The sequence below is a fragment of the Phyllobates terribilis genome, unplaced genomic scaffold (genome assembly GCF_046119375.1).
Source record: "Phyllobates terribilis strain yellow unplaced genomic scaffold, ASM4611937v1 Scaffold_12__6_contigs__length_324123572, whole genome shotgun sequence".
Taxonomy (NCBI): Eukaryota; Metazoa; Chordata; class Amphibia; order Anura; family Dendrobatidae; genus Phyllobates; species Phyllobates terribilis.
The window spans coordinates 86,243,062-86,253,693 of record NW_027362772.1 but is presented as its reverse complement, the minus strand read 5'-3'; positions in this window follow the sequence as shown (position 1 = coordinate 86,253,693).

Here is a 10,632-nt window from a genome sequence, read left to right as displayed (position 1 = left end):
ACAGAGAAAGAGCGAGCGAGACACAGAGAAAGAGAGAGCGAGACACAGAGAAAGAGAGAGCGAGACACAGAGAAAGAGAGAGCGAGACACAGAGAAAGAGAGAGCGAGAAAGGGAGAGCGAGACACAGAAAAAGAGAGAGCGAGAAAGAGAGAGCGAGACACAGAAAGAGAGAGCGAGAAAGAGAGAGCGAGACACAGAGAAAGAGAGAGCGAGAAAGAGAGAGCGAGACACAGAGAAAGAGAGAGCGAGAAAGAGAGAGCGAGACACAGAGAAAGAGAGAGCGAGACACAGAGAAAGAGAGAGCGAGACACAGAGAAAGAGAGAGCGAGACAGAGAAAGAGAGAGCGAGACAGAGAAAGAGAGAGCGAGACACAGAGAAAGAGAGAGCGAGAAAGAGAGAGCGAGAAAGAGAGAGCGAGACACAGAGAAAGAGAGAGCGAGACACAGAGAAAGAGAGAGCGAGACACAGAGAAAGAGAGAGCGAGACACAGAGAAAGAGCGAGACACAGAGAAAGAGCGAGACACAGAGAAAGAGCGAGCGAGACACAGAGAAAGAGCGAGCGAGACACAGAGAAAGAGCGAGCGAGACACAGAGAAAGAGCGAGCGAGACACAGAGAAAGAGCGAGCGAGACACAGAGAAAGAGCGAGCGAGACACAGAGAAAGAGCGAGCGAGACACAGAGAAAGAGCGAGCGAGACACAGAGAAAGAGAGAGCGAGACACAGAGAGAGCGAGACACAGAGAAAGAGAGAGCGAGACACAGAGAAAGAGAGAGCGAGACACAGAGAGCGAGACACAGAGAAAGAGAGAGCGAGAAAGAGAGAGCGAGACACAGAAAAAGAGAGAGCGAGAAAGAGAGAGCGAGACACAAAGAGAGAGCGAGAAAGAGAGCGAGACACAGAGAAAGAGAGAGCGAGAAAGAGAGAGCGAGACACAGAGAAAGAGAGAGCGAGAAAGAGAGAGCGAGACACAGACAAAGAGAGAGCGAGACACAGAGAAAGAGAGAGCGAGACAGAGAAAGAGAGAGCGAGACAGAGAAAGAGAGAGCGAGACAGAGAAAGAGAGAGCGAGACACAGAGAAAGAGAGAGCGAGAAAGAGAGAGCGAGAAAGAGAGAGCGAGAAAGAGAGAGCGAGAAAGAGAGAGCGAGACACAGAGAAAGAGAGAGCGAGACACAGAGAAAGAGAGAGCGAGACACAGAGAAAGAGAGAGCGAGACACAGAGAAAGAGCGAGACACAGAGAAAGAGCGAGACACAGAGAAAGAGCGAGACACAGAGAAAGAGAGAGCGAGACACAGAGAAAGAGCGAGCGAGACACAGAGAAAGAGCGAGCGAGACACAGAGAAAGAGCGAGCGAGACACAGAGAAAGAGCGAGCGAGACACAGAGAAAGAGCGAGCGAGACACAGAGAAAGAGCGAGCGAGACACAGAGAAAGAGCGAGCGAGACACAGAGAAAGAGCGAGCGAGACACAGAGAAAGAGCGAGCGAGACACAGAGAAAGAGCGAGCGAGACACAGAGAAAGAGCTAGCGAGACACAGAGAAAGAGCGAGCGAGACACAGAGAAAGAGCGAGCGAGACACAGAGAAAGAGCGAGCGAGACACAGAGAAAGAGCGAGCGAGACACAGAGAAAAAGCGAGCGAGACACAGAGAAAGAGCGAGCGAGACACAGAGAAAGAGCGAGCAAGACAGAGAAAGAGCGAGCAAGACACAGAGAAAGAGCGAGCGAGACACAGAGAAAGAGCGAGCGAGACACAGAGAAAGAGAGAGCGAGACACAGAGAAAGAGAGAGCGAGACACAGAGAAAGAGAGAGCGAGACAGAGAGAAAGAGAGCGAGACAGAGAGAGCGAGACACAGAGAAAGAGAGAGCGAGAAAGAGAGAGCGAGACACAGAGAAAGAGAGAGCGAGAAAGAGAGAGCGAGACACAGAGAAAGAGAGAGCGAGACAGAGAAAGAGAGAGCGAGACACAGAGAAAGAGAGAGCGAGAAAGAGAGAGCGAGACACAGAGAAAGAGAGAGCGAGACACAGAGAAAGAGAGAGCGAGACACAGAGAAAGAGAGAGCGAGAAAGAGAGAGCGAGAAAGAGAGAGCGATGAAAGAGAGAGCGAGACACAGAGAAAGAGAGAGCGAGAAAGAGAGAGCGAGACACAAAGAGAGAGCGAGAAAGAGAGCGAGACACAGAGAGAGAGCGAGAAAGAGAGAGCGAAACACAGAGAAAGAGAGAGCGAGACACAGAGAAAGAGCGAGCGAGACAGAGAAAGAGCGAGCGAGACACAGAGAAAGAGCGAGCGAGACACAGAGAAAGAGCGAGCGAGACACAGAGAAAGAGCGAGCGAGACACAGAGAAAGAGCGAGCGAGACACAGAGAAAGAGCGAGACACAGAGAAAGAGCGAGACACAGAGAAAGAGCGAGACACAGAGAAAGAGCGAGACACAGAGAAAGAGCGAGACACAGAGAAAGAGCGAGACACAGAGAAAGAGAGAGCGAGACACAGAGAAAGAGAGAGCGAGACAGAGAAAGAGAGAGCGAGACACAGAGAAAGAGAGAGCGAGACACAGAAAGAGAGAGCGAGACACAGAGAAAGAGAGAGCGAGAAAGAGAGAGTGAGACACAGAGAAAGAGAGAGCGAGACACAGAGAAAGAGAGAGCGAGACACAGAGAAAGAGAGAGCGAGACACAGAAAGAGAGAGCGAGAAAGAGAGAGCGAGAAAGAGAGAGCGAGAAAGAGAGAGCGAGAAAGAGAGCGAGAAAGAGAGAGCGAGAAAGAGAGCGAGAAAGAGAGAGCGAGAAAGAGAGAGCGAGACACAGAGAAAGAGAGGGCGAGAAAGAGAGAGCGAGACACAGAGAAAGAGAGAGCGAGACACAGAGAAAGAGAGAGCGAGACACAGAGAGCGAGACACAGAGAAAGAGAGAGCGAGAAAGAGAGAGCGAGACACAGAAAAAGAGAGAGCGAGAAAGAGAGAGCGAGACACAAAGAGAGAGCGAGAAAGAGAGCGAGACACAGAGAAAGAGAGAGCGAGAAAGAGAGAGCGAGACACAGAGAAAGAGAGAGCGAGAAAGAGAGAGCGAGACACAGACAAAAAGAGAGCGAGACACAGAGAAAGAGAGAGCGAGACAGAGAAAGAGAGAGCGAGACAGAGAAAGAGAGAGCGAGACAGAGAAAGAGAGAGCGAGACACAGAGAAAGAGAGAGCGAGAAAGAGAGAGCGAGAAAGAGAGAGCGAGAAAGAGAGAGCGAGAAAGAGAGAGCGAGACACAGAGAAAGAGAGAGCGAGACACAGAGAAAGAGAGAGCGAGACACAGAGAAAGAGAGAGCGAGACACAGAGAAAGAGCGAGACACAGAGAAAGAGCGAGACACAGAGAAAGAGCGAGACACAGAGAAAGAGAGAGCGAGACACAGAGAAAGAGAGAGCGAGACACAGAGAAAGAGAGAGCGAGACACAGAGAAAGAGCGAGCGAGACACAGAGAAAGAGCGAGCGAGACACAGAGAAAGAGCGAGCGAGACACAGAGAAAGAGCGAGCGAGACACAGAGAAAGAGCGAGCGAGACACATAGAAAGAGCGAGCGAGACACAGAGAAAGAGCGAGCGAGACACAGAGAAAGAGCGAGCGAGACACAGAGAAAGAGCGAGCGAGACACAGAGAAAGAGCGAGCGAGACACAGAGAAAGAGCTAGCGAGACACAGAGAAAGAGCGAGCGAGACACAGAGAAAGAGCGAGCGAGACACAGAGAAAGAGCGAGCGAGACACAGAGAAAAAGCGAGCGAGACACAGAGAAAGAGCGAGCAAGACAGAGAAAGAGCGAGCAAGACACAGAGAAAGAGCGAGCGAGACACAGAGAAAGAGCGAGCGAGACACAGAGAAAGAGAGAGCGAGACACAGAGAAAGAGAGAGCGAGACACAGAGAAAGAGAGAGCGAGACAGAGAGAAAGAGAGCGAGACAGAGAGAGCGAGACACAGAGAAAGAGAGAGCGACACAGAGAAAGAGCGAGCGACACAGAGAAAGAGAGAGCGACACAGAGAAAGAGCGAGCGACACAGAGAAAGAGAGCGACACAGAGAAAGAGAGAGCGACACAGAGAAAGAGAGAGCGACACAGAGAAAGAGAGAGCGACACAGAGAAAGAGCGAGCGACACAGAGAAAGAGAGAGCGACACAGAGAAAGAGAGAGCGACACAGAGAAAGAGCGAGCGAGACACAGAGAAAGAGAGAGCGACACAGAGAAAGAGCGAGCGACACAGAGAAAGAGCGAGAGAGACACAGAGAAAGAGCGAGCGACACAGAGAAAGAGCGAGCGACACAGAGAAAGAGAGAGCGACACAGAGAAAGAGAGAGCGACACAGAGAAAGAGCGAGCGAGACACAGAGAAAGAGAGCGACACAGAGAAAGAGCGAGCGACACAGAGAAAGAGCGAGCGACACAGAGAAAGAGCGAACGACACAGAGAAAGAGCGAACGACACAGAGAAAGAGCGAGCGAGACACAGAGAAAGAGCGAGCGACACAGAGAAAGAGCGAGCGAGACACAGAGAAAGAGAGAGCGACACAGAGAAAGAGAGAGCGACACAGAGAAAGAGCGAGCGAGACACAGAGAAAGAGAGCGACACAGAGAAAGAGCGAGCGACACAGAGAAAGAGAGAGCGACACAGAGAAAGAGAGAGCGAGACAGAGAAAGAGCGAGCGAGACAGAGAAAGAGCGAGCGAGACACAGAGAAAGAGAGAGCGAGACAGAGAAAGAGCGAGCGACACAGAGAAAGAGCGAGCGAGACACAGAGAAAGAGAGAGCGACACAGAGAAAGAGCGAGCGAGACAGAGAAAGAGAGAGCGAGACAGAGAAAGAGCGAGCGAGACACAGAGAAAGAGAGAGCGACACAGAGAAAGAGCGAGCGACACAGAGAAAGAGCGAGCGAGACACAGAGAAAGAGAGAGCGACACAGAGAAAGAGCGAGCGACACAGAGAAAGAGAGAGCGACACAGAGAAAGAGAGAGCGACACAAAGAAAGAGCGAGCGAGACACAGAGAAAGAGAGAGCGACACAGAGAAAGAGCGAGCGACACAGAGAAAGAGCGAGCGAGACACAGAGAAAGAGCGAGCGACACAGAGAAAGAGCGAGCGACACAGAGAAAGAGCGAGCGAGACACAGAGAAAGAGCGAGCGACACAGAGAAAGAGCGAGCGAGACACAGAGAAAGAGAGAGCGACACAGAGAAAGAGAGAGCGACACAGAGAAAGAGCAAGCGACACAGAGAAAGAGCGAGCGAGACACAGAAAGAGAGAGCGACACAGAGAAAGAGCGAGCGAGACACAGAGAAAGAGAGAGCGACACAGAGAAAGAGCGAGCGACACAGAGAAAGAGCGAGCGACACAGAGAAAGAGCGAGCGAGACACAGAGAAAGAGCGAGCGAGACACAGAGAAAGAGCGAGCGAGACACAGAGAAAGAGAGAGCGACACAGAGAAAGAGCGAGCGACACAGAGAAAGAGCGAGCGACACAGAGAAAGAGCGAGCGACACACAGAGAGAGCGACACAGAGAAAGAGCGAGCGACACAGAGAAAGAGCGAGCGAGCGACACAGAGAAAGAGCGAGCGAGCGACACAGAGAAAGAGCGAGCGAGCGACACAGAGAAAGAGCGAGCGAGACACAGAGAAAGAGCGAGCGACACAGAGAAAGAGCGAGCGACACAGAGAAAGAGCGAGCGAGACACAGAGAAAGAGCGAGCGCGAGACAGAGAAAGAGCGAGCGCGAGACAGAGAAAGAGCGAGCGCGAGACAGAGAAAGAGCGAGTGAGACACAGAGAAAGAGCGAGCGACACAGAGAAAGAGCGAGCGACACAGAGAAAGAGCGAGCGAAACACAGAGAAAGAGCGAGCGACACAGAGAAAGAGCGAGCGAGACACAGAGAAAGAGCGAGCGAGACAGAGCGAGCGAGACACAGAGAAAGAGAGAGCGACACAGAGAAAGAGAGAGCGACACAGAGAAAGAGCGAGCGAGACAGAGAAAGAGAGAGCGACACAGAGAAAGAGAGAGCGACACAGAGAAAGAGAGCGACACAGAGAAAGAGAGAGCGACACAGAGAAAGAGCGAGCGACACAGAGAAAGAGCGAGCGAGACACAGAGAAAGAGCGAGCGACACAGAGAAAGAGCGAGCGACACAGAGAAAGAGCGAGCGAGACACAGAGAAAGAGCGAGCGAGACACAGAGAAAGAGCGAGCGACACAGAGAAAGAGCGAGCGAGACACAGAGAAAGAGAGAGCGACACAGAGAAAGAGAGAGCGACACAGAGAAAGAGCGAGCGAGACAGAGAAAGAGCGAGCGAGACACAGAGAAAGAGCGAGCGACACAGAGAAAGAGCGAGCGACACAGAGAAAGAGCGAGCGACACAGAGAAAGAGCGAGCGACACAGATAAAGAGAGAGCGACACAGAGAAAGAGCGAGCGACACAGAGAAAGAGCGAGCGAGACACAGAGAAAGAGCGAGCGACACAGAGAAAGAGCGAGCGAGACACAGAGAAAGAGAGCGACACAGAGAAAGAGCGAGCGAGACACAGAGAAAGAGCGAGCGACACAGAGAAAGAGCGAGCGAGACAGAGAAAGAGAGAGCGACACAGAGAAAGAGAGAGCGACAGAGAAAGAGCGAGCGACACAGAGAAAGAGCGAGCGAGACACAGAAAGAGAGAGCGACACAGAGAAAGAGCGAGCGACACAGAGAAAGAGCGAGCGAGACACAGAGAAAGAGCGAGTGAGACACAGAGAAAGAGCGAGCGAGACACAGAGAAAGAGAGAGCGACACAGAGAAAGAGCGAGCGACACAGAGAAAGAGCGAGCGACACAAAGAAAGAGCGAGCGAGACACAGAGAAAGAGCGAGCGACACAAAGAGAGAGCGACACAGAGAAAGAGCGAGCGACACAGAGAAAGAGCGAGCGAGCGACACAGAGAAAGAGCGAGCGAGACACAGAGAAAGAGCGAGCGACACAGAGAAAGAGCGAGCGACACAGAGAAAGAGCGAGCGAGACACAGAGAAAGAGCGAGCGCGAGACAGAGAAAGAGCGAGCGCGAGACAGAGAAAGAGCGAGCACGAGACAGAGAAAGAGAGAGCGAGACACAGAGAAAGAGCGAGCGACACAGAGAAAGAGCGAGCGACACAGAGAAAGAGAGAGCGAGACACAGAGAAAGAGCGAGCGACACAGAGAAAGAGCGAGCGACACAGAGAAAGAGCGAGCGAAACACAGAGAAAGAGCGAGCGACACAGAGAAAGAGCGAGCGACACAGAGAAAGAGCGAGCGAGACACAGAGAAAGAGCGAGCGAGACAGAGAAAGAGCGAGCGAGACACAGAGAAAGAGAGAGCGACACAGAGAAAGAGCGAGCGAGACAGAAAGAGCGAGCGAGACACAGAGAAAGAGAGAGCGACAAAGAGAAAGAGCGAGCGAGACACAGAGAAAGAGAGAGCGACACAGAGAAAGAGCGAGCGACACAGAGAAAGAGAGAGACACAGAGAAAGAGAGAGACACAGAGAAAGAGAGAGCGCGAGACAGAGAAAGAGAGACACAGAGAAAGAGCGAGACAGAGAAAGAGAGAGAGCGAGACAGAGAAAGAGAGAGCGAGACAGAGAAAGAGAGAGAGCGAGACAGAGAAAGAGAGAGAGCGAGACAGAGAAAGAGAGAGAGCGAGACAGAGAAAGAGAGAGAGCGAGACAGAGAAAGAGAGAGAGAGACAGACAGAGAGCGAGACAGAGAGCGAGACAGGGAAAGAGCGAGACAGAGAAAGAGCGAGACAGAGAAAGAGAGAGACAGAGAAAGAGCGAGACAGAGAGAGAGCGAGACAGAGAGAGAGCGAGACAGAGAAAGAGAGAGACAGAGACAGAGAGAGCACGAGACAGAGAAAGAGAGAGAGCGAGACAGAGAAAGAGAGAGAGCGAGACAGAGAAAGAGAGAGAGCGAGACAGAGAAAGAGAGAGAGCGAGACAGAGAAAGAGAGCGAGACAGAGAAAGAGCGAGCGACACAGAGAAAGAGCGAGCGACACAGAGAAAGAGCGAGCGACACAGAGAAAGAGCGAGCGACACAGAGAAAGAGCGAGCGACACAGAAAGAGAGAGCGAGACACAGAGAAAGAGAGAGCGAGACACAGAGAAAGAGAGATCGAGACACAGAGAAAGAGAGAGCGAGACACAGAGAAAGAGAGAGCGAGACACAGAGAAAGAGAGAGCGAGACACAGAGAAAGAAAGAGCGAGACACAGAGAAAGTGAGAGCGAGACACAGAGAAAGAGCGAGCAAGACACAGAGAAAGAGCGAGCGAGACACAGAGAAAGAGCGAGCGAGACACAGAGAAAGAGAGAGCGAGACACAGAGAAAGAGAGAGCGAGACACAGAGAAAGAGAGAGCGAGACAGAGAGAAAGAGAGCGAGACAGAGAGAGCGAGACACAGAGAAAGAGAGAGCGACACAGAGAAAGAGCGAGCGACACAGAGAAAGAGAGAGCGACACAGAGAAAGAGCGAGCGACACAGAGAAAGAGAGCGACACAGAGAAAGAGAGAGCGACACAGAGAAAGAGAGAGCGACACAGAGAAAGAGAGAGCGACACAGAGAAAGAGCGAGCGACACAGAGAAAGAGAGAGCGACACAGAGAAAGAGAGAGCGACACAGAAAGAGCGAGCGAGACACAGAGAAAGAGAGAGCGACACAGAGAAAGAGCGAGCGACACAGAGAAAGAGCGAGAGAGACACAGAGAAAGAGCGAGCGACACAGAGAAAGAGCGAGCGACACAGAGAAAGAGAGAGCGACACAGAGAAAGAGAGAGCGACACAGAGAAAGAGCGAGCGAGACACAGAGAAAGAGAGCGACACAGAGAAAGAGCGAGCGACACAGAGAAAGAGCGAACGACACAGAGAAAGAGCGAACGACACAGAGAAAGAGCGAGCGAGACACAGAGAAAGAGCGAGCGACACAGAGAAAGAGCGAGCGAGACACAGAGAAAGAGAGAGCGACACAGAGAAAGAGAGAGCGACACAGAGAAAGAGCGAGCGAGACACAGAGAAAGAGAGCGACACAGAGAAAGAGCGAGCGACACAGAGAAAGAGAGAGCGACACAGAGAAAGAGAGAGCGAGACAGAGAAAGAGCGAGCGAGACAGAGAAAGAGCGAGCGAGACACAGAGAAAGAGAGAGCGAGACAGAGAAAGAGCGAGCGACACAGAGAAAGAGCGAGCGAGACACAGAGAAAGAGAGAGCGACACAGAGAAAGAGCGAGCGAGACAGAGAAAGAGAGAGCGAGACAGAGAAAGAGCGAGCGAGACACAGAGAAAGAGAGAGCGACACAGAGAAAGAGCGAGCGACACAGAGAAAGAGCGAGCGAGACACAGAGAAAGAGAGAGCGACACAGAGAAAGAGCGAGCGACACAGAGAAAGAGAGAGCGACACAGAGAAAGAGAGAGCGACACAGAGAAAGAGCGAGCGAGACACAGAGAAAGAGAGAGCGACACAGAGAAAGAGCGAGCGACACAGAGAAAGAGCGAGCGAGACACAGAGAAAGAGCGAGCGACACAGAGAAATAGCGAGCGACACAGAGAAAGAGCGAGCGAGACACAGAGAAAGAGCGAGCGACACAGAGAAAGAGCGAGCGAGACACAGAGAAAGAGAGAGCGACACAGAGAAAGAGAGAGCGACACAGAGAAAGAGCAAGCGACACAGAGAAAGAGCGAGCGAGACACAGAAAGAGAGAGCGACACAGAGAAAGAGCGAGCGAGACACAGAGAAAGAGAGAGCGACACAGAGAAAGAGCGAGCGACACAGAGAAAGAGCGAGCGACACAGAGAAAGAGCGAGCGAGACACAGAGAAAGAGCGAGCGAGACACAGAGAAAGAGCGAGCGAGACACAGAGAAAGAGAGAGCGACACAGAGAAAGAGCGAGCGACACAGAGAAAGAGCGAGCGACACAGAGAAAGAGCGAGCGACACACAGAGAGAGCGACACAGAGAAAGAGCGAGCGACACAGAGAAAGAGCGAGCGAGCGACACAGAGAAAGAGCGAGCGAGCGACACAGAGAAAGAGCGAGCGAGCGACACAGAGAAAGAGCGAGCGAGACACAGAGAAAGAGCGAGCGACACAGAGAAAGAGCGAGCGACACAGAGAAAGAGCGAGCGAGACACAGAGAAAGAGCGAGCGCGAGACAGAGAAAGAGCGAGCGCGAGACAGAGAAAGAGCGAGCGCGAGACAGAGAAAGAGCGAGTGAGACACAGAGAAAGAGCGAGCGACACAGAGAAAGAGCGAGCGACACAGAGAAAGAGCGAGCGAAACACAGAGAAAGAGCGAGCGACACAGAGAAAGAGCGAGCGAGACACAGAGAAAGAGCGAGCGAGACAGAGCGAGCGAGACACAGAGAAAGAGAGAGCGACACAGAGAAAGAGAGAGCGACACAGAGAAAGAGCGAGCGAGACAGAGAAAGAGAGAGCGACACAGAGAAAGAGAGAGCGACACAGAGAAAGAGAGCGACACAGAGAAAGAGAGAGCGACACAGAGAAAGAGCGAGCGACACAGAGAAAGAGCGAGCGAGACACAGAGAAAGAGCGAGCGACACAGAGAAAGAGCGAGCGACACAGAGAAAGAGCGAGCGAGACACAGAGAAAGAGCGAGCGAGACACA